The following is a 19,940-nucleotide window of genomic DNA, read 5'->3' as shown; positions in this document are numbered from 1 at the left end:
CCTACAATTTAGATTACTCTATCCAGGAAAGCTATCATGAAAGGGCAGATAAAGGGCAGAAAAGGTAAAGCTAAAGGAGTTTATCACCAAGCCATTATTACATGAAATGTTAAAGGGATTTATTTAAGAAAAAGAGGAAGGTCAAAACTATGAACATTAAAATAGCATCAAATTCACAACTATCAACAACTGAATCTAAAAAAAAGCAAGCTAAGCAAAGAACCAGAACAGGAATGGAATCATAGATATGGGGATCGCTGTGAGGGGGAAAGGGGACAGTGGGGGAAAAGGCACAGGGATTAAGCATAATTGCTAGGTACAAAATAGACGGGGGGATGTTAAGACTAGTATAGGAGCCCTGGCTGGTGTAGCTCAGTGGATTGAGCACGGGCCTGCGAACCAGACAATCGCGGTTCGATTCCCAGTCAGGGCACATGCCTGGGTTGCAGACCAGTTCCTTGCAGGCCAATTCCCAGCAGGGGACGCATGAAAGGCAACCATACATTGATGTTTCTCTCCCTCTCTCCTTCCCTTCCCCTCTAAAGATAAATAAATAAAATCTTTAAAAAAAAAAAAAAGACTAGTATAGGAAATGGAGAAACCAAAGAACTTATATGCACAGCCCATGGACATGAACTAAGGGGGGGTTATTGCTGGAGGGAAGGGGGGTACCAGTTAGAGGGGGGCAAAGGGAGAAAAATTGGGACTGTAATAGTATAATCAAAATCTATTTTTAAAAAATAGATGAAAATTTTGAGAGAAGTACAGGCTAGATAATGAGAGATTTAAGATTAGTAATCTAGAGTTTATTCAGAATGTAATGAGAAGACATTGGAGTATTTTCTGTGGAGTAATGACATTGATTTCTTTTGAAAATATTCTGGTTGTTGTGTGAAGAAGTGATTGCAATGAAAGCAAGGAGAACAGATAGAAGGATTGGCAGTCTTGGAGGCAATATCCTAGGTGACTTTGTTAGGATAGTGGCAGTGGAGGTGGTGACAAGGGATATGTTTTAAGAGTAGCACCAATAAGACTTGCTGATGGATTGGTGAGGGGTTAGAGAAAGAAGGAAGTTATTGAAGTATGTCTTCAATTTGGGTCTGAACAAATGAGTTAACAGTAGTACTATTTACTAAGATAGGGAAGAGTATGGAGAAGCTGATTGGGGTATATATGCTGAGAATCAAGATGTTTTTTCTTTTGGACATGTTAGGTTTGAGATACCTAATAGACAGCTGAGTGGAAATGTTCAGTAGTAAATTGAATATACAAGTCTGGATCTCAGGGGAAGTTAAATAAGGAGTATGATGATTATATCTTCATGTCAATAAATATCTACAAAATTTTTTCATGGTTAATTAACGTTCCATTGTATTGATATGTTCTGTACTTTGTGATGAATAACTTTGTAAATTCTTTTTTAAACTACTTCTTCTAAGGTATTGGCAATGCTGTTATGATATTAACCAGAGTTAGCTCAAATTTCACAGGTTAAGGTTAATAATAGTTTCCTCCAAGACTGCCTGTACTTTAGACACCAACCACAGGTTTGGGAGTCTTGAAGCCACCTGCATTTCTGACCAACTAGCTAAAATTCAGGAATTCCTCAGACCACCTCAGGCATGATAGTTTGCTAGAACAATTCACAGAAGTCAGGAAGGTGCTATACTTAAGAATACTGTTTTGCCCTGTGCCAGTAGCTCAGTTGGTAGTGTCGTCTGGATACATCGAGGTTGCAGGTTCCATCCCTGGTCAGGGCACGTGCAGGAAGCAACCAATGAATGCATGAATAAGTGGAACAACAAATTGATTTTTCTCTGTCTCTTTAAAATAAAGGGGAGGGAAGATTGCAGTTTTATTATAGCAAAAGGTTACAAATCTGAACCAGCAAGAGGGAGAGATGCAAGGGCCTATGCCTCTAGTACAGTCCGGAAAATAAGGCTTCTGTGTCCTCAGACTGTGTCACTCTCCCAGTACATCATTGTCTGTTACCAAACAGGGAAGACCACCAGCTCAGTATTCGGAGTTTTCACTGGGCCTTCTTTATGTAGATATGATTGATTCAATTATTGGCCACACAACCGGACCCAGTCTTCAGTCTTTCTCTACTCCACAGAGGGCAGGCTGATACCATGTGGCTCAAATTTCCAATGCTCTAATCCAGGGGTGTCAAGCTCATTTTCATCGGGGGCCATATCAGCCTCGCTATTGCCTTCAAAGGGCTGAATGTAATTTCAAGTTCTTAACAGTTAAGGAGTAGTTACATGCATACAATCCTAAAATTATTTTGGCCCTTTGAAGGCAACCATGAAGCTGATGTGGTCCCTGGTGAAATGAGTTTGACACCTCTGCTCTAATAACATGGTTGGTCTTTCCAACAGAGCCAGTCCCCATCCTGAAAGTATATGGGGGCCCACTAGTTCCCATATACTGCCACACTCAGTTTTCCTTATTATTAGTATCTTAGAGTACATACATTTATTGCAGTTAGTGAGTCACCTGGTTAGCACAAACTTAGTGTGGCTGGAAGGGCCCATGATGCACAACAAAGATATATCACTTGGGAAACTTCGAAAGCTTAGAGGCTTCCTTCTGAGGAACAGGGTCAAATTTGTATTATGCAACAGTGTTAAATTCTTATGAAATTCTTTTTTTTTAAAGATTTTATTTATTTATTTTCAGACAGAATGGAAGGACGGGAGAAAGACAGGGAGAGAAACATCAGTGTGTGGTTGCCTCTTGTGCTCCCCATACTGGGGAACCTGGCCTGCAACCCAGGCATGTGCCCTGACAGGGAATCAAACCAGAGCCCTCTGCTTCACAGTCCGGCACTCAATCCACAGAGCCACACCAGCCAGGGCAAATTCTTATTAAATTCTTATACAACAGTGTTAAAACCCAATTCACATATTACTTCCTCTGGAAAGCCTTTTCAGGCTTTTCAAGGGACTTTGTTCATATCTCTGTTATAGTTATGCTTTCTCCCTTATTAGACAGTGAACACTTTAAGGGTCCCATGATTTTAGTCATCATTGCATTTCTAATATTAGCATTATGTCTGGCTTACAGTAGATGCTCAGTAAGTATTTAATGAATTAAAATAGATAAGATATAACCCATGAGTAGGTAGGACGTTCAGTGTAGAATTCTCTTATTAGAATATCTTAAGATCAAATAGAATTAATAGTCTTACCTCATTCCTTCCTGCTTCATTCATTCCTATTGCTCTTTAAATATTTTAATTATTTTTAATGTGGGCATCAAATTTATAAAAGAAATTAAAAGGAATTTTGCTTTTAAAAATAATTCATCAACAATCCTTTACATAGCAACCTTTTCTAATGTATTCAAAATATACCAAATTTCTGCTTACTTACACAGTTTGTAGGGACTATATTATTAAATATATAACCACATAAGCATTATCATGCTTAACTTCTCTGAACCTTGGGATCTTTATGTTTTTTCTTCTGATTCTAAGGGTAAGTTCAAATGCCCTCTTAGTTCTCCTGTCTTTGCACAAGAAAAAGTGAGTACTTAATAAAAATGTAATGATAGTCCCTAAACCATTCTCTTTGTGTTAAGATTTAAAAAATATATATTTTGAATATAATTTACCATGATCTGGTCTAATTCCTATAAAAGAGTATTTCACTGGGATATATATTTTTGGAGCACTGGATATACTATGTATTGTTTGCATGTGGTTTATTTTTCCTGTGTTATCTAGTTTTTTCTTTTGTGTGTGATTTTTTAAAAATTTACTACTGATTTTTATTGTTTCTCTTGGCTGTGACAATTTCTCAGATTTGCCTTGTTTATGATGACCTTGACAGCTTTGAGGAATACTGATCAAGTACACTATTTATAGGAAGCCCCTCTACTGGAATTTATCTGATATTTTTCTTATGATTAGACTGGGGTTATGAGTTTTTGGGTAGAAAGTCACAGAAATAGAGTGTCATTCTCATCACATCATATCAAGGGTACATATTATCAACATGTTTATCTTTGTTGATAATGACCTTGATCACCTGGCTGAGTGTGTCCACTAAAATTGTCCTTCCCCTACCCCTCTTCCATTCTATCTATATTCTTTGGAAGGAATTTTGTAGTCACAGCCCACACTTAAGGTGAGGGATTCATGTTCCCCATGTTTGAGGTGAAGTAACTGTATAAATTATTTGGAATTCTTCTGCAAGTGACATTTGTTTATCTTCCCCATTTATATATTTAATGTTTTTGATATCAGCATGAGTTGATAGATATTCATATCTTAGGTTATAATTCAGTATTACTTTTTTTTCTTTAAATTGGTCACTGGGAGTTCCTTTTATTGTCTCCTGTGTTCTTTGATATGTCTCTATCAATTTTGGATTTTTGTTTTGTTTTTTTTTGCATTTCCTTACTTCCTGACATTAGAAGATGCTCCATATATCTCATGTATTTCTTGTCCTTGTTCTAGAATCAGTCATTTTTCCTGGGAACCTTCGTTCCTTTTATTGAAGGATGGTATTACAAACTAAGCTCTCAATTTTGAGTGCACTTGTTACAGCCGGGGCATCATTGATTCTAAGAACTCTCAGCTGACAGAGCAAATAAATATATTTATATTTATATTTATATTTATATTTATATTTATATTTATATTTATATTTATATTTATATTTATATTTATATTTATATTTTTTTTTTTTTTTTTATTTATATTTATATTATATTTATATTTATATTTATATTTATATTTATATTTATATTTATATTTATATTTATATTTATATTTATATTTATATATCTATAAATATTTCCAGATGTACCCATCTGTATCTTTACTAATAGGAGACAACTTCATATTCTAACTCCAAGTCATTACCAAGTGAATAATTTTAGCCTGTTCTCTGTTTATCTGTAACTTCTCATTTCAAAAGTGAGAAACCTTCCATCATCTGTCATTCATTTACTTAATTGTTCAGTTCCTGTATACATGTGTAGTGATTTCAGAATTGTTAACCTGTACACATGTGGGAAACGGCTTTATTAGCTAAAGTGCTAATGTGTAGTTCCTTGTGCCTTTAGTCTTATTGACTCCAGTCATTTTCTAAAGTTACTTAGTTCAGTACCTTTATCTTCTACTCCTTTCAATGAGATTATTTCATATATTTATATATAATATTTACTTTTTAAAAAATATTTTATTTATTTACCTTTAGAGAGGAAGGGAAGGAGAGAAGGAGAGAAATATCAATGTATGGTTGCCTCTCATGGGGACCCTGCTGGGAACTGGCCTGCAACCCAGGCATGTGCCCTGATTGGGAATTGAACCGTGATCGTGTCGTTCTCAGGCCCGCACTCAATCCACTGAGCTACACTAGCCAGGTCCATATATTTATATTTTTTTAAAGAAAGTTTCAAACATACACAAAGTAAGGAAAAGAGTATAATGAACCCACAGGTACCCATCACTAGCTTCATGAATTTTTAAATATACGGTCAATTGTGCTTCATTTATACTCCCCCTACTATCTACCCTAGTCACCCATGATAATCTTGAAATAAATCCTATACATATCATTTCATCTGTAAGTATTCCCCAAATGATATTTACCATATTTAACCAGTCTTTTTTTGACAGATATTTAGTTTTTATTTATCACAAACAGGGTAGCTAGAAATTTCCTTGTATATTTATCTTTAATTTTAAGAAATTGTTAAAACAAAGGGTATAAGCATTTAAAATTGAGAAATACTGCCAAATTTACTTTGTGCCTACCAAGAGTGAATGAGAATTTACCCCTCTACACACTGTCACCTTATTCAGCTTTTAAATATTTGGCAATCGGATCTGAAAGATGACATGTATTTTTCTTTTGCATTTCTTTTTTTTTGAACATTTTATTTATTTTTAGTTTTAGAGAAAGGGAAAGGGAGGGAGAAAAAGAGGGAGAGAAACATCAGTGTGTGAGAGATTCTTTGATTGGTTGCCTCTTGCACACCCTCAACCAGATATCTGGCCTGCAACCCAGACATGTTCCCTGACCAGGAACCAAACCAGTGACCTTCCAGTTCATAGGCTGGTACTCAATTCAAATGAGCCACACCAATAAGGCATCTTTTCATTTCTCTAATTATGAATGTGATAGACATTTTTCCTGTCTTTACTGTCCATCTCTTTTTTTCTGTGAACTTCACATTTAAGATTTTTGCTCTTTTGCAATATATTTCCAAGAAAATATATTGGCACAAAACGCCAATTTCTACCTTGGCCCGATAGCTCAGTTGGTTAGAGCATCCTCCCTATATACCAAAGCTGTGTTTGATCCCCGGACGGGCACATGCAAGAAGCAACCAATGATTGCATAAATAAGTGGAACAACAAATCAATGATTCTCTCTCTCTATCCCTTCCTCTCTCTCTAATATGATTCTGTCATGATGAACCCCCGACCCCCAAGTTTAAATCACTAACTCAGCAGTGGTGTTTAAATTTTTTAAATGAAGGTAAATACTGGCTCATTCCCCCTCCTCCTTTACTTTGGCTCCCTTTTTACCCACAAACAATTCATTAGCTCTGTTTTCTGTGTTCTCAGATTGTTTATCAAACAGATGGTTTTAAGTCAGCTTCTGAGTGAGTATTCTAGGGAAAGATGCCCAAAAAGTAACAGGAAGGATTTCTACAGATATGTGGGGGAATGTTTGTAATTATTTAGCAAATGGTGTGCCCAGCAAGTATCACTTCAGCCTGCTTTGTTCATCTGTTCTGTCTTTTCAGCCAAACACAAGACGTGTACTCTGACTTTTGCTGCTGTGCCATTCTGGTGGCATTTTCAACCTTATTTGTGTCAAAGTGACTTATCTGCGCCTATCCACTTTGTGCATATGTGTAACAGTTGTACTTTTGGCTTACTCTTTTTTTTTTTTTAATTAGTTCTTTTTTAAAAATCCTAACCCTAAATATGTTTATTGATTTAAGAGAGAGACAGAGACAGAGAGAGAGAGAAACATTGATGTGAGAGAGAAACATTGATTGGTTGCCTCCTGCACGTGCCCTGACCCGGGATCAAACCTGCAGCCTTTTGGTGTACAGGACAGTGCTCCAGCCAGCTGAGCCACCCTGACAGGACACTGTTGGCTTCTTGGCTAGGGAAACAGTGGTTGCATTCTGTCCTGAATTAAATGACACTAGAATTAAATAAGACTAGAATGCACCAACAGCCTGATTTTCCTTGCTTATGTATTTTTAAAAAATTACTCACAGTCTCTTATGCACAAAAGTCGTTTGCCAAGCATCTAAAGCCATCTAGTTTTACCAGGTGGCAGCAGCTATGTTGTTTATGGGGACCTAATTTAAATCACAGACATGAAACAGACAGTGTCCTTGTTTTATAAAAAGGAAAATGGATTTAAAAAAATAACAGCTATACTGAGATATAATTTACAAACCATACAATTCACTCATTTAAAATGTACAATTCAATGGTTGTTGATCTATTTACAGAGTGAACATTCATTACCACATCAATTTTAGAACATTTCTGTCACCCCCAAAAGAAACACTGTACTTATTAGCAGTTACTTTCCATTTTCTTTGCACTTCCTCAGCCCTAGGCTAATCTACTTTCTGTCTCTATAGTTTGCCTATTCTGGACGTGTCATATAATTTGAATCATATAAAATCACATAATAGGTGGTCTTTTGTGACCAGCTTCTTTCACTTAGCATAATGTTTTCAAGGTTCATAAGTGTTGTAGCATGTATTATACTTCATTCTTTTTTTAAAATTTTTTATTGATTATGCTGTTACAGTTGTTCTATTCCCCCTTTCATTCCCCTCCACCCTACCCCCCATCCCCACCATTACCCCCCCTTTAGTTTATGACCATGTGTCTCAAGTCCTTTAGATTCTATATTTCCCATGCTATTCTTGCCCCCCCCCTTCTATTTTCTATCTACTGTCTATGCTACTTATTTTCTGTACCTTCTCCCCCCTTCTCCTCCTCCCACTCCCCTGTTGCTAACCCTCCTTGAGATCTTCATTTCTATGTTTCCATTCCTGATCTAGCTGTCCTTTTAGTTTGCTTTCGTTTTAGGTGTGGTTGTTAATAACTGTGAGTTTGTTGTCCTTTCACTGTTCATGTTTCTTTAACTTCTTTTTCTTAGATAAGTCCCTTTAACATTTCATATAATAAGGGCTTGGTGATTATACTTCACTCTTATTATGACTCAATAATATTCCATAGTATGAATAACCATATTTTGTTTATCAGTTGATGTACATTTGAATTACCACTTTTTGGCTATTATGAATAATGCTGCTATGCACATTTTTTGTATAAGTTTTGAGTTAACAGTTTTAGTTTCTCTTAGGCACATATGTAGTGGAATTGATGGGTCATATGGTAACTCCGTTTAATCTTTTGGCCATTTGCCAGACTATTTTCAAAAGTGGCTGCACTGTTTTACATTTACATGAGCAGTGTAGGAAGGTTCAGTTTCTCCACATCATGTCAACACTTACTAATATGTCTTTTTGGTTATAGCCATATTAGGTGTGAAGAGGTATCATGGTTTTGATTTTCATTGCATTGTTTTAGTTAACCTGTTTTTTAATTTTAAATATATTTTATTGATTATGCTATTACAGTTGTCCCATTTTTTTCTCCCCTTTATCCCCCTCTACCCTGCATACCACCTTTTCCACCAGCATTCCCCCACCTTAGTTCATGTCCATGGGTCATACACACAAGTTCTTTGGCTTCTGCATTTCCCACGCTATTCTTGAACCTCCCCCTGTCTATTTTCTACCTACCATTTGTGCTTATAACCTGTACCTTTTCCCCTATTCTCCTCCCACCCCCTCCTCACTGATAACCCTCCATGTGATCTCTATTTCTGTGAATCTGTTCCTGTTCTAATTGTTTGCTTAGTTCATTTTTGTTTTTGTTTTTTTAGGTTTGGTTATTGATAGTGGTGAGTTTGTTGTCATTTTACTATTTGTATTTTGGATATTTTTTTTTTCTTAGACAAGTTCCTTTAACATTTCATAGAATGAGGGCTTGGTGATGATGAACTCCTTTAACTTGACCTTATCTGAGAAGCACTTTATCTGTCCTTCCATTCTAAATGATAGCTTTGCTGGATAGAGTAATCTTCTATGTAGGTTCTTGCCTGTCATGACTTTGAATACTTCTTTCCAGCCTCTTCTTGCTTGTAAGGTTTCTTTTGAGAAATCAGCTAGTAGTCTTATGGGAACTCCTTTGTAGGTAACTGTCTCCTTTCATCTTACTGCTTTTAAGATTTTCTCCTTCTCTTTTATCTTGGATAACTTAATTATGATGTGCCTTGGTGTGTTCCTCCTTGGGTTCAATTTCTTTGGGACTCTCTGAGCTTCCTGGACTTCCTGGAAGTCTCTTTCCTCTGCCAGAATGGGGAATTTTTCCTTCATTATTTGTTCAAATAAGTTTTCCACTGTTGCTCTTCCTCTTCCCCTTCTGGTACCCTTATAATTTGGATGTTGGAATGTTTAAAGATGTGCTGGAGGTTCCTAAGCCTCCTCATTTTTTTGAATTCTTGTTTCTTCATTCTTTTCTGGTTGGATGCTTATTTCTTCCTTTTGTTCCAAATCATCGATTTGAGTCCTGGTTTCCTTCCCATCACTCTTGGTTCCCTGTACATTTAGCTTTATTTTACTCTGTGTCGCCTTCATTTCTTCTCTCATTTTGCGACCAAGCTCAATGAGCATGCTGTTCTGTGAGCATCCTGATTACCAGGATGTGTTTTGAACTCTGCATCAAACAGGTTGGCTATCTCCTCATCACTTAGCTCTTTTTCTGGAGTTTTGATTTGTTCTTTCATTTGGACCATATTTCTTTGTCTTGGCATACCTGTTTTGTTGTAAGGGGGTGGGGCAACCCTCTTTGCTGCATTTTGGCCCTACCTGTATGGTAGGGGTCAGGGAGGAAATAATGCCACTCTCTTGTTCTGCTCTAGCCTCACTTTCCCACGAGCTCTTGTGTGAGACTGGGAGTTTCTCCCACTGTGGCTACACCCTGCAGTAGTTTACAGGCAGCTTTGAGTCTTCAGTTTCCTGTTCAGCCAGCTCTGCCTCACCTTCGAGGTCTGCTGCCTTGTCACAAGTCCTCTCATCCAGCCCCGCCTCACCTGTCTGGTCTGCTGCCTTGCTGTACTTCATCTCCCCTCTGCTGCCTATCTCCTGTCTCCACCCCTTCTACTGGTCTGGGTGAATGTTTTAACTCCTTGGTTGTCAGAGTTCCATGAAGTCTGATATTCTGGCACTTGTGGTTTATTGTTTTTAGATTGGTTGTTATCCTTCTTCTTTTGATTGTGTGAGGAAGCAAACTGTTTCTACCTATGCCTCCATATTGGCTGGAACTCTCAAAATCTAAAAATTTTATTTATTGTGTTTAGAGAGAGGGGTAAGGAGAGAGAAAGAGAGGGAGAGAAACATGGATCAGTTCCCTCTCCCATGCTTCCAACCGGGAACCTGGCTTGCAACCGAGGCATGTGTCCTGACCGGGAATCGAACCAGCAGCTGTTTGTTTTGTGGGAGGATGCCCGCTGAGCCACACCAATCAGGGCTAAATAGGTCAACTCTATACTGAGCACAAATGAAACAGGAGGCTTTGCTAAAGTGAACAAATCATAAAGTTTTATTCAAGGGTCTTAGGATTTGCAAATAAAAAACACTACCAGGTAACTAACCTCTTGAATGTTCTGAAGAAAAAAGGAAAGTTAAGTGTTCTTATAGTGAAAAATACGTTCTTAAGAATAAGTCCTATATTCTTAGCCTCTGGATTGGTCTGAGATGGTAATCTGTTAGCTGTCCAGTGGTCTAGATAATAAATTTAGGTGGTCTGGACACGTGAACATTCTTCCCTAAGTTCTTCGTAGGGTTATCTGTAGGATTTTTATGTATTTCCAGGCTTCGGTGTGTGGATGGAAAAAGGACTACGTGGCAGGCCTGACAAGCCCAGTGACTAATAGTAGTCACACAGGATATGATTGTAAATTCCTAACAGGGCAGGTCATGATGGGTAGACAAGTCCAGCTTCCTTAGAAAGGGCTAATCTTTACCTTAAACAACCCCTGTTCATTGTTTTTGTGCATCCAAGCTAACATACCCTGGGTATGTCAGTAATTACCCTTTCCAGACCTTTCTGAGTCATAACTATTGTCAGCAAAACAGCACCAGGTGTTAGACCTTGGTTCAGCAACTTCGGTACTCGAGTTCTGCTTAAGAAAAAATTCTGACCCAAGACTCAAACTATAATATGAGTTTATTTAGAGAGCCACAGAGGTAGAATTAGTGAGCTGTAGAAGAAATGGGTTTAGGAAATGTATTACAGAGGCAAAAGAAGGGCCCTTGGCACTTAGGGGGGAGGGAGGGAGAGAGAGAAAAGAGAGATACGTACCTTGAAATATGAAAGAGGAAGGAAAGGTGTGATTGTGTTCTGGAAAAGGAAAAAGAGAATGCATGTGAACAGGGAGGGGGTGTCCCTGTCTTAAGGGCTTTTATCTGGAGTTCTCAGGGGAGGATCTCAATAGAATATTCATCAGTTTTTACAGGTGTGTCCCCTCAAGGTTGTGGTTTTCACTGATTGGTTGGCACCAGGGCAGAGGGTCATTAGCAATGCAGCTGGTCCTGATGTCAGCCACGGTGTTGCTCTATCTGAGTGTGCTTTTTTTCTGGATCTGGAGAGGAAACACAGCTGAGATGTAGATGTCATCTCCAGGGGTTAATATTTATGGGAGTGGTTGTGCAAGGGCTCATAGTTTTGCCTGTTGCTAGGCACCAGTGGCTCTCCACCCTCCTAAACATCTTACACACCTGGCCTATGGTTTCTACTCTGCTGATGCCTATCTACCTACCTACTACTTAACCACCCGAACCAGGACTCCTCATTGTTATGTTGTTGCCCCATACCAACTCTATTGACTGTACATGTTAAATGTTAACTATCCTGTACCCACCAATGGAAAGCAAGTATGTATCTTTCCATTTTATAGATTTTCCCACTTTGCTATCTCCCACCTCTTTAATCTTTTTATTTTTATTTTTTAAATATATTTTATTGATTATGCTATTACAGTTGTCCCATTTCCCCCCTTCATTCCCCTCTACCCTTCATACCCCCTTCCACCCACATTCTGCCCCTTTAGTTCATGTCCATGTGTCATAAGTTCTTTAGCTTCTACATTTCCCATACTATTCTTGCCCTCCCCCTATTTTCTTCCTACCGTCTATGCTACTTATTCTCTGTACCTTCTCCCCCTCTCTCCTCCTCTCACTCCCCTGTTGCTAACCCTCCATGTGATCTCCATTTCTGTGGTTCTGTTCCTGTTCTAGTTGTTTCCTTAGTTTGCTTTTGTTTTAGGTGTGGTTGTTAATAACTGTGAGTTTGCTGTCTTTTTACTGTTCATATTTTTTATCTTCTTTTTCTTAGGTAAGTCCCTTTAACATTTCATATAATTAAGGGCTTGGTGATGATAAACTCCTTGAACTTGACCTTTTCTGAGAAGCACTTTATCTGCCTTTCCATTCTAAATGAAAGCTTAGCTAATGTAATTATGATGTGCCTTCCACCTTCTTTGGGACTCTCTGAGCTTCCTGGACGCCTATTTCCTTTGCCAGATTGGGGAAGTTCTCCTTAATTATTTGTTCAAATAAGTTTTCCACTTGTTGGTCTTCCTCTTCCCCTTCTGGTACCCCTATAATTTGGATGTTGGAATGTTCAAAGATGTGCTGGAAGTTCCTAAGCCTCTCCTCATTTTTTTGAGTTCTTGTTTCTTCATTCTTTTCTGTTTGGTTGTTTCTTTCTTCCTTCTGGTCCACTCCACTGATTTGAGTCCCAGTTTTCTTCCCATTGCTATTGTTTCCCTGTGCATTTTCCTTCATTTCACTTAGCGTAGTCTTCATTTTTTCATCTAATTTGCAACCAAATTCAACCAGTTCTGTGAGCATCCTGATCACCAGTGCTTTGAACTATGCATCTGATAGATTGGCTGTCTCTTGGTCACTTAGTTGTATTATTTCTGAAGCTTTGACCTGTTCTTCTGTTTGGGCCTTTTTTTTTTTTGTCTTGTGCCTGTTGTGTAGTGAGGGGCAGAGCCTTAGGTGTTCACCAGGGTGGGGAGACCCAGTCACTGTGTTGTGACGCTGTATGTGGGGCAAGGTCAGAGAGGGAACAATGGTGCTTCCTCTGCTCTCTGTCAGATTTCAGTCCCTTCCACCGCTTGCCCCAAGCAAACCGGGCCTTTCTTGTGCTGATTCCTGAGTGGGTGGATTTGCATACATTCTAGGATCCTGTGGGTCTCTCCAACAAACTCTGTTGTGAGGCTGGGAGTCTCTCCCTGCACCTCAACCCCCACAGGTGTTTTTAGTGATGGGAGGCTTTGTTTCATGGCGCTGGTACCCTGGGTTGCGCAGTCCATCTCACTCCCCGGTTTTGTGAGGTTTATCTGCTGAGAATGTGGGACCGCCCAGTCAGCCGGCTGCCTTGTGCTCAGTGCCCCGCTTCACAATCGCTGCCTCGCTGCGTCTGCCAGCTGCTTCCTGCACATCCAGGTGCCTTGCACGCACTGTACCACTGCTTTTTTGCCTCGACGCCTCTCCACTCTGCTGCCTCACTCTGCCCTGCCTACCTGTCTGGATGAATGTTTCTATTTCAGCTCCTTGGCTATCTGATTTCCATACAGTTCAATTTTCTGTCAGTTCTGGTTGTTATTTTGTTTCTAAATTGTTGTTGTCCTTCTTTTGGTTGTGTGAGGAGGCACAGTGTATCTCCCTATGCCTCCATCTTGGCCAGAAGTCCCCACCTCTTTAATCTTAGCTGCCGTTGGATTTCATGTTACTTTTCTTATGTTTAGCTCTTTGATTAGTTCCACAATAAATATACAACCATCTATCTCTTAATGACTTGGAGAGTTTGACCTTGATATTTGCACATTCTTTCTTTGTACTTAGCACTAATCAGTAGAGATCCTGTGTTTCATACTTTTATCATCCCCACCCAGCACTAGACCTTAGTTAAGAATGCTAATGTTGGAGGCTAGGAGGAAGCAGAGTTTTGCAAAGATCCGGGAACAGCATGTACACATTGATTCCCCAGAGCTATTCTCCATTCTCGGCCACTGCCTACACACGTGGCAAGTGGAGAAGCTAAAGGTGGTTCCTGGTGGCCTGTGAGAACCAGGGCGTTTTCTTCTCAGAGACTCCTACCTAGAGCTGCATGATGGCTGGGGAGAGCTCTCCCACCTACACCTGTGAATAGGTCAGCAGCCATACCTGGATGAGCAGGGGGCCTTCATTGTGCTGGTTGTGCCCTTCAACACCCTGCTGGGGGAGCAGCCTGTACAGTACCAAAAGGTGTAGGTCATTGAGTCCAGCCACTTCCTGAGCTACTTCTTGAGGGGCCTCATGGACCTGGAAGGTGGAGTGCAGCCAGCATTTCACAAAATTTCCCCAGGGGCCACCCCAGATGACATCAGGAAACTCTACCAGGTGAAGGGGAAGAACGTATATGCCACTGAGCAGGCACTGAGCTGGGAGAGCTTCAGCAAAGGAGACTGCTTCATCCCGGACCTGGGCCAGAACATCTTTGCCTGGTGTGGCAGGAAGTCTAACATCCTGGAGTACAACGAGGCACAGGATCTGGCCTTGCCATCCAGGATAGTGAGCAGCCATGGAGCAGTGAGCAGTGAGGAGACATGACAGTCTCCAGGCCATGGAGACTGTCACTGATGGGGAGGAGCCTGCTGAGATGATGCAGGTCCCGGGCCCCTACTCTGAAAAAGGGCAACCCTGAGGAAGACTTCACAGGTGATCAGACTAGTGCTCAGGCTGTGGCTCTGTATGCCACTGGACAGATGAACCTGACACAAGTGTGGGACTCTAGCTCTTTTGCCCTTGAGTTGCTGATAACCTGATGACTGCTTTGTGCTGGACAATGGGCTCTGTGGCAAGATTTGTATCAGGAAGGGGTACAAAGCTAATTAGGAGGATTGGCAGGCAGCCCTCCAGGTGGCTGAGGACTTCATCTCCTGCATGCCATTGGCCCCAAATACTCAGGTAGAGATGCTGCTCTAGAACCATCAGAGTCCCATTTTCAAGCAATTCTTCAAGAACTGGAAATGAAAGGGGCATCTCCCTGCATTCCCCGTGCCCACCCCCCACCTCCCACCAATTGCTTTTCCTCCTGCTGCCTGGTCAGTGCCAAGGTGCCCCTACAGATGTTCAATAAAGGAGACAAGTGCTCCCTTGCCCCCCAAAAGTGCTAATGTTAGTAAAAGGAAAGGAATAATTTTTTTTTTCTTAAAAAATTTTTTTTGGTACTTTCTTGTTGCCAAAGGAATACTTTAGTATAGTATATTTTAAAATGTAAGAGCTTAAATAGTTTTGGGCATGGCCTACCTCTATTTAATATTACCAATAAATCTTAATTAAATATTTTTTAAAGATTTTTTTTATGTATCTTTAGAGGGGAAGGGAAGGAGAGAAATGTCAATGGATGGTTGCCCCTCATGCATCCCTTGCTGGGAACTGGCCTGCAACCCAGGCATGTGCCCTTGTTACCGAACAAGAGGTCCGGGGCAGGGGGCAATATTTGGCCCACCTAGGGATGCCAAAAACTGCTACAGAACAGGGGTTCCTCCCAAAGACAGAATATTAATATCTACTGGGCTCTTCTGTCTGCCGCCAATTGGAAAGACATCTCTTAATGCCAGAGATTTGTGAAAAGGAAACAAAATGTTTATTTAATGCTATTCAGGCGTAACGCCTCCACTAAAATATCAAAGTCCTTTAGGGTATACACCTACACCCACACAGCGCTCCCTTCTCCCACTGTCCCAACTCCGGTACAGTAAATCAGGAAAAGAGCACATGTCTGTGTTTGAGGCCGCTGGTATTGTCAGCTGTGTCAGGCAGGATCTTGAGTTAATCCAAAGTATTGTGGTACCCTCTCATGGTCCACTGGCAAGAGTTCTTTGTACCCAGTTCCAGTCAAAGTCTCTCTTGCTTTCCAGGCCACGTGGCCAAAGGGGCACCTCAAAGCCGCGTGGGCCTCTTCTACCAAAGCTGCAGGAGTTCGCACTCCACCAAAAGCATGTATCTTCTTCACCTGGCTGCAGGGATCTCCATTCTGGCAAAGCTGTGTGGTTTTCCCTTTCACCTGGAAAAGAGGGGGTGCGCACTTTGCCAAAACCACGTGGCTCCCTCTTTCACCTCACCAAGAGGGGGTCCTCACTCTGCTGAAACCACGTGGCTCTTTCCTACGTGACTGCAGGGGTCCTCACTCTGCCCCAAACCTCGTGGCTCTCCCTTCACCTGGCCAAGAGGGGATCCTTACTTTGCTGAAACTGCATGGCTCTCTCTTTCATCTGACTGCAGGGATGTCCATTCTGGCAAAGCCGAGTGGTACTCTTTCACTCCCCTGAGCGCCGCGTGGCTCTCCCTTCAATAGCTGCCAGGTCTCGGTTAAGCCCTTCTCCCTGGCTCAAAGCTTGGCCACAGCTATTTAACGTATCTCTGAAACCAGTTAAAGGTTATAGATATGTTAAATAATCATTCCAGAGGTTAGCTGCAAAATTGTTGCTATGCAAAACAACTCTCAGTGGCCCTGTTCTATTGATCCCTTCCCCCTGGGGGGGGGTGAGGACATCTTATATGTCTCTCCAATATTCCTATACACTTTGAATTCTGGACAACATTCCAAATCTTTTTGGGGGGTCCCCCCTTGGCTGCACCCTGTATTACCCTGACTGGGAATTGAACCGCAGTTGTTTGGTTCGCAGGTCCGCACTCAATCCACTGAGCTACACCAGCCAGGGCAAATCTTAATTAAATCTTTTAAAAAATCAACTCATATATATTTTTTTTCTCAACCTGTAGAAGTACAGCAGACCTTCATATTTGGAAGGAATCTGCTAATGAGTTTTTCTTCATCACTATGCTTTTAAAGCAATTTATCTCGGTAAAGCTGTTTTATATATATATCTGCAAATGATACATAGAAGGGTATGTGTTTTTCCTCTGGGGCTTTTGTGCCCTGCCTGTGAGTGTGAGTTCTGGGCTGACTGATCACAGGTTTTGGGGGCAGGATCCTGCCTGCTGTTTGTTCTTGGTGATATAATTTGACCTCTTCCCTGAGAGAGGGGTGGAGATCTTTCACTGTCTTCACTTTTGGGGTTGGGAACATTTGAGATCCTGTGCCTTGCCAAATTTGATTTGAGAACCCAACAGCTCAGTTTTCACAATATTTTTCTTTAAGAGTGTGTATTGTTTGAGAGTTGGCGGAATTTTGCCTGTTAAAATGATTTAAGTCTTGACAATCTTGGAATTCTGAATGAAAGATTCAAATAATAACCTTGCTTTAATTATTTGCCAAAGTCTTTTAGTGGTCCTTTTGACTGTAGTGCAGAGGACTGTTTTTACTGCTGGCCCTCCTTTTGGAAGCAGCTGCCACCCTGCAAACCTTATTGTTACACTGCTGACCTTTGTCATCAGGAATGCCCCTGGAGGAAACAGCCTCCTAATTGTTTTTGTTAAGCCTCTATGAAAGTTTGTGATATAGCCTTTCAAGTTACTTTTGGTTTGTTTCTTAAGTTACTTTGTTTGCATTTAATTGGGGCTCCACATTTTAGTTTTATCATAATTTGTCAGTGCTGAGTTCCTGGTAGGTGGTAAAAAGAATTGTTCATTCCACTTCATCCTGTTCTGTGGGAAACTTTTGTGGTTTAGATTTACAGTTTCCCATTGTTGCTAGCTGCAGTTGTCTCCTCCCTTTGTACCCTTCCCTCCCCACAACTCTAGCTTTTCCCTTGTCCCTCCCCATTCCTGTCTCCCAGCCCTACAAATGCCCTTGTGGTTTCTGGAGGCTTTTTGCTGGAGGTTGAGTGCTTTTGGGTAAGTATCTTGTGGTAAAATGGGGTAGACAAAGATGTGGGGAACTGGTCCGTCTTTGTGAAGTACTGATTTTAACAGCAACATTTCAAGCTTTGAGCTTTTAGGACTCACTTTCAAGAGGCTTCTTTTATGCTGACTTGTTTCTGCTCTTTCTTTTTCTATTTCAATTATTAAGGCTTTGGTAATTTGATTTTTATTATTCGTTTAAAAAGTAATTCTCATAGATTTTCTTGAGCTTGTTAGATTTAAAGGCAAGGATTGTGAGATTTAGTATTTTAAATTTCTTTCAAATAGAATGTTATTTGTGATTTCTTTATACTTATTTTCAGTATTAACATAATGATAAAAGTAATAATGAAGAAAAGATCTTATTTTGTGGCCAAGGTAAAAAGTAGCATTTACTTCCAGAGTCTCAATGATTTTTTTTACCCTCAAAGCAGAGTGTTGTTGGCAAAATTCGCTAAGGTTTTTGGCAATATGTTGTGAAGTCTGGGAAGTGGTTTTGTGAGTACTTCACAATAACAGATGCTTCTGGGAATTATTTTTGGGCTGTTAAACTTGTTCATTAGCACCTGCTCCCCTAAGGTGTGAGATTTATAATCCTTTGAAAGATATTTAATATTTTATGTTCATATTGAGTCAAATAACACATTCATATCATTCTGTTTTCCTGGATCATATATTTTAATCTTCAGCTAAAACAGGAACAGTGTACGTGTGTGTGTCTTTCATTATTTTGGACACTGAATCAGCCATCCCTCGGTGTTTCAAGGAGTTATAAGTTGGATCCTTCGGTTCTCCAGAAGCGCTGCTAATTAAAAGCCATTTTCATGGTAAATGTTGTGAGGGAAAACTTGTTTGTGGGATTTTATTAACTGTTCAGTCGAGTCATTTGTAAAATAGTGGTTTCTGAGCTCCTACTATGTGACAGGCACTAGTTCCTGTGTTAAGTGCTTTGCTTCTAATTCCCACTATAACCCTGCCAGGTAGGTAGTATTACCTCCCTCTGGAAAATAGTCATGCACAGGTAGAAAGAACATGGGATGTTCTTTTCTGCAAAATGAGGAAAATAATCCCCGCTTGATAGAGTAATTGTGAGAAGGAAAGGATATACCATGTGTCCAGTGCCTAGTACTGAGTTGGTGTTCACTAAGTGGTGGCTGCTATTATTAGAATTTTACAGCTGAAAGAGCTGCAGAGGCTATGTAACTTGCTGAAGGTCTTTTAGTTTTAAGTGGTAAAGCTAGGATTTGAACTGGCTTAAAACTGGAGTCTGGTGTTTTTGCCTGAATATTGTGAAGGCTCTTAGAGTGTATTTCAGTACATCCCTGCCCACTCTCTCACCTCCTTCCCCTACAGAGGAGGGTTTTTTTAAACAGATGCCCTTTTTTCCTTGGTACCCTCTGCCACCTTCCCAAGTCATGTGCTTGGTCTGTCACACTGGAGTTGCTTGTGCCATTCAGTACCAGTGTTTTGCCAGCAGAAATGAGTCAAGCTGGTGCAGTCAGTGGCTTCCCTTCACATTTTCCTCTTGTTGATAGAGCTGTCATGCTTTCATTATTGTTTGTGATACAATAATTTGGGTAATGGTATGTTTATGATGATTAATAAATAGTGCATAGTTGTAATCAAGCATTTGAATATAAAAAAACCCTAGTGGTTTAAAAAATTAAGGAAAAAATTCTCTGGTTCTAAATTATTGGACCAGAGGGTAATACACAAGGCAACTTTATAGAGCTCATAATTACCATTTTGCTAACCTGGAACCTAATATAATTGCTATTGATTCTCTTTCCTTTAACCATAGCTGTTAACTAGTTTGGTGATATTAGCAATCTGTTTGAGAAAAAACGTGTTTGTCCTACTTGTCATCAAGTACAGTACCTTTCTTCCATAGACTTTTTGGAAAGATGTGAATTAGGTATGATATGATTCAGGCAGTAGATTCAGGGAAGAGATAGAGAGATAGTCCTGATCATGCTTATAATTAAGTTATCTCTAAATCAAAACATGTGTTTCAC

General features: G+C 40.1%; 1 protein-coding gene and 1 pseudogene across 9 annotated transcripts in view; both read left to right on the top strand.

Annotated features, from left to right (window-relative positions):
• The window catches only part of USP54 (ubiquitin specific peptidase 54), a 159,333-nt gene that overhangs the window by 40,061 nt on the left and 99,332 nt on the right, over positions 1-19,940 (top strand). The window contains exon 1 of one of the 9 annotated variants that reach the window (XM_053664001.1): positions 17,903-17,919. The exons of the other annotated variants lie outside the window; for them this stretch is intronic. The gene's annotated coding sequence lies outside the window, so the exon portion shown is untranslated. Of the gene's footprint in view, positions 1-17,902; positions 17,920-19,940 lie in introns of those variants that run through there. 9 annotated transcript variants of the gene reach the window in all.
• On the top strand, positions 14,105-15,150 carry LOC119061213 (macrophage-capping protein-like; annotated as a pseudogene).

This window comes from Artibeus jamaicensis, unplaced genomic scaffold (assembly GCF_021234435.1).
Source record: "Artibeus jamaicensis isolate MK-2021 breed Jamaican fruit bat unplaced genomic scaffold, CSHL_Jam_final contig_332, whole genome shotgun sequence".
NCBI classification, from domain to species: domain Eukaryota; kingdom Metazoa; phylum Chordata; class Mammalia; order Chiroptera; family Phyllostomidae; genus Artibeus; species Artibeus jamaicensis.
Note: the sequence above shows the minus strand (reverse complement) of the source record. Positions and strands in the feature narration are given on the sequence as shown.